The 3,753-nt window shown below is 39.3% G+C and overlaps 1 long non-coding RNA gene across 1 annotated transcript; it reads right to left on the bottom strand.

The window, feature by feature from the left end:
* Positions 1 to 1,140: 1,140 nt before the first annotated feature.
* LOC116076466 lies at positions 1,141 to 2,594 on the bottom strand. The gene is made up of 2 exons (XR_004112970.1): positions 2,512 to 2,594; positions 1,141 to 1,408 (listed from the first exon to the last, which is right to left on the bottom strand). It is a non-coding gene; the product is annotated as an uncharacterized LOC116076466 (long non-coding RNA).
* Between the last annotated feature and the right edge of the window lie 1,159 nt (positions 2,595 to 3,753).

Genomic DNA, 3,753 nt, shown 5'->3' with positions numbered 1-3,753 from the left:
TGTTTTTGTTTTTTTTGAGGGGAAACCAGGAAAGGAGATATAATTTGAAATGTAAATAAAGAAAATATCTAATAAAAAAAAGAAACAAAGAAAGAAAAAAAGAATTCAGGGGGCTAGGCTAGAGAAGTAGCTCAGTGGGTGAGAGCTGCTCTTCTGGTGACTGAGTTTGATTCTGAGTGCCCACCAGTGAGCTCACAATTGCCTGTGTTCTCATCTCCAGGGGACCCAATGCCTCTAGTTTCCATGGGAACTCACAATAATGTGCACCCAGACACACATGTGTATACATTAGTAAATGTAAAATAAATCCAGAAATAAATGAATGTGGGAGGCTTCCTCAGATCATGTAAAAGGAGGTACAGGAGCCCCCCTCCTATCTTTCTTGCTGAGTGGCTATGTTTGTATTCACATAATTAGGTGTTAGGATGGAGCTCTGAGATCCTTGTTGTGTATCCTCAGAGTATCTAGAGCTGGTGCTTCTTTGCATTTCACACTCAGAGTAAGCTCAGTTCATATCAATTAGTGTCCTTCTCCAGAATGCAATTCAATTAAAGGAGAGGAAACTCTCAGGTGTGCTGGACGTGGGACAAACTGGATTCTTGTTAGCATTTAATTCGAAGAGTTTACGCATGGGTGAAAACTGGCATGCTACCTAGATCTTGATAAAAAACAAGCTTTTAATTTTCAATATTTATTTGCTACCTACTGTGTGCCAAGCACTCTCTTGGCAGGACATCTCCTGGGTGAGCTCATATGTTACTGAGGGATTTGACTATGGACATAATTTAACTTGATAAGATAGAAAAAAATGACTCTTAATCAAATGGGTGTATTTTAAATTAAAATGTCTGCATTGCAATTTATGCTTCTATAGTACACTTATTATAAATATATATTAGGCATCTGCATGTAACTATACCAAAATAATAAATATTTCAATACAGAGAAGGTTACTTAACATTGAAGTGATTTCAAGCTTACACAGTTTGTCCTAAATATACCAAGAGCGGAGAACATAGTGTGTGGACTGCATTTTGTTTGAAATGATTTGACTGTGCTAAATGATTACCATGTAGTTGAAAGAACACAGAACCTCCATAACTTTGAAGTATGTGTGCCTTTGGGCGTGTTTCTCCTGAGGAAGTTGACAAAGATTCTTTTATTTGCTCTTCTGTGTTAATATTATTGAATCTTTTTCTATAAAAGCGGCTGGTTGTAACTTCAGCTTGTAAGTTAATAAAGAACTTTAAGTAGAAAAAGAAAACTTCTTTCCATACAATTGACCAGAAGGAGGCTCTCTTCCTCCTTACTGGGGAAAGCTAGAACAAAAGGCTCCAAACTGATATTACGAGGCGGCTTTAACATCACTGATGCTGTTTCCATCCTGGGTAGAACTTTGAATTTTTCCCTAGAGAAACAATTAAAATTCTCATCACTAGGAAGAGGATCCTACCAGCTCACTCATATAACATATCTCTTCTGCTTGAATAATAGTTAACAAAAATGTTGACATAAAATTCTCACAAATTTTAGACGTCCCTTTCTTTAATTCTTAGCTTTGTTTTCTCAATGTTGTCCCAGAATTTCTGATGAAATAAACTAAAAGACTATTTTGGAATAAGTCAACGAGGCATTTGGATTATTTTAAGTAGAGGTATGGCCTCTCTCTGCCAAGCCATCTTACTTCGTGCAACTGTAAGCAGGAAACACTATTCCTGTTTGTCAAATGGAATCACAACCTACCCCCAATGCTGTATGCAATCATGTATGTCAACAAATCCGCTAAGTAGATTCAGAATATCGATCGAAACACTCAAATGTACTTGTGGAGTAAAGAAAGATCTAAAGGTGTAGGTTCACAACCTCCTCGGTGATGTCATGAGACCATGTTGCATCAGTTAACTTAGGTATTGGTGGTCTTCATCATCAAGGAAGGGAGTTTATGAGGTTAGAGTGAAAATAACTGCTGTTGGTTTTGCTTGAAAGCCTGGCCTTTAACGTGAGGCAGAGTTGGTTATGAAATACCCAACTGTGACTAATTTTGGAGGAGTTGCAGCTCAGATAAATTGTCTCCTAGAGAAGCTGTTGAAGCCAGTGAGTGATGGGCTGATGATGAATTCATCTGTGCTGTTCCTGCCTCCAAGGGTTTTGTGCTAGACAGGGCACAGAAGAGATTCATGTGCATTCTAAACTCTTCTTGGCATGAAGTACAGTTTGGGAGAATTGTATTGGGTAGGATAGCTCCCTAAAGATACCCCACCCCCAATGCCTTTGGCTACTCTGTGCAACCCAAGACTACATTTTTGTTACATGGCAAAGAAACTCTGCAGAGTCATTAAGATCAAGGGTATTAAAATAGGGAGGTCGTGGCTGCACGTGGTGGAATTACATGCCTGTAATCCCAGAATTTAGGAGGTAGAGGCAGAGGATTGTAAGCTCTAGGCTAGCCTGAGGCACACAGTGAGACATTGTCTCACAAAATCAAATAAATAGGAAAGGGAGATTACATACCTTATTAATCAGAGAACTTTCTCCATATGAAAGAAGAAGCAACAGTGGAACTCTGGGAATTCAGAATGAGGAGAATTTGATGTACCCAGGGAGTCAGGAGTGAGGACTGGAGAGAAGCCACAAGAATGGCTTGTATGATAGTCAGCAAGGGAACAGGGTCCTTGGGCTTCCAGTGTCAAAGGACTGAGTTCCAGGATCACTAGCCACTGTGGCTTGGTGTCAGATTCTTCTCCAGAACCTGAGTAAGGACTGTAGCTCTTCTAATATCTCCACCTGAGCCCAGAAAGAGCCACAGCAGACTTATGACATCTTACAGAAACTGTGCTAGCAAATTTATGTTATTTTAAGTCAAAAAGTTCATGATTGTTAAATTAGCAACAGAAAAACTCAATCATATAAAATATCTTGAAAGAAATGATACTTTGTTTGTTTGGATGTTTACTATGCTAGTTAGAATGTTATAATGAACCACAAATTCAGTTTCCTACCTAGGGTTATAGCTGTGGCATATAAACAAACTGTAAAAAAACAAAAACAAAAACAACAAAATACTCCCCAACAGGAGATTTGACAAATGAGTTTGTTTCTTATTTTTTTCTTTAAAAAACTTGGTAAGTATACCAGTATACTGGTTTAAGCCACAACAAACTTGCTATGTAACAGTTTTGTAGGTCAGAGGTGTCACTGGGATAAAATCAAGGTGTGTCAAGAATGCCTTACTCCTTGATGCCCTGGGTGAGAACTCCCTCCCCGCCCCCCTTTTTTTTTGCCTCCTGTAGCTTTAGTGGCTACCAGTTTTCTTTGGCTTCACTCTCTTCCTCCATTTCCATTTTCCAAACTCCATAGCATTGTAACTTCAGTTCTTTCTTATAAGACTTCCTGTTCCGCTGCACCCTCCTTGAAATCTTAATCTTCCTGATTCACCTTGAGTTCTTCACACAGTCAAGGCTTCCTCTGCTATGTAAGATGTTAGTGGCAGATGTAAAGGCTTGCGCCATTGTTTGTCTCTGGGACACTGCTATTCTTCCAACTGTAACAAGTGATTACATGGCGGCTTTATATTCTTGGCTACGAACTCTTTCTACAAATGTTCTTTATTGGAACCAAATTGCTGTGAGGTAGCTCAAGCAAGCAGGTAGAAAGGTCTCCAATAGAAGAGAACAAAGCCTTCAGGCAGCCATCACTACTGACTGACCAGCTAATCCAGTAGTCTAGCCATCACCATGGAAACAGAACTACATG

Source organism: Mastomys coucha, unplaced genomic scaffold (assembly GCF_008632895.1).
Source record: "Mastomys coucha isolate ucsf_1 unplaced genomic scaffold, UCSF_Mcou_1 pScaffold4, whole genome shotgun sequence".
In the NCBI taxonomy this organism is placed as follows: domain Eukaryota; kingdom Metazoa; phylum Chordata; class Mammalia; order Rodentia; family Muridae; genus Mastomys; species Mastomys coucha.
The sequence above is the reverse complement of the archived record's forward strand: the minus strand, read 5'-3'. Positions and strand labels throughout refer to the sequence as shown.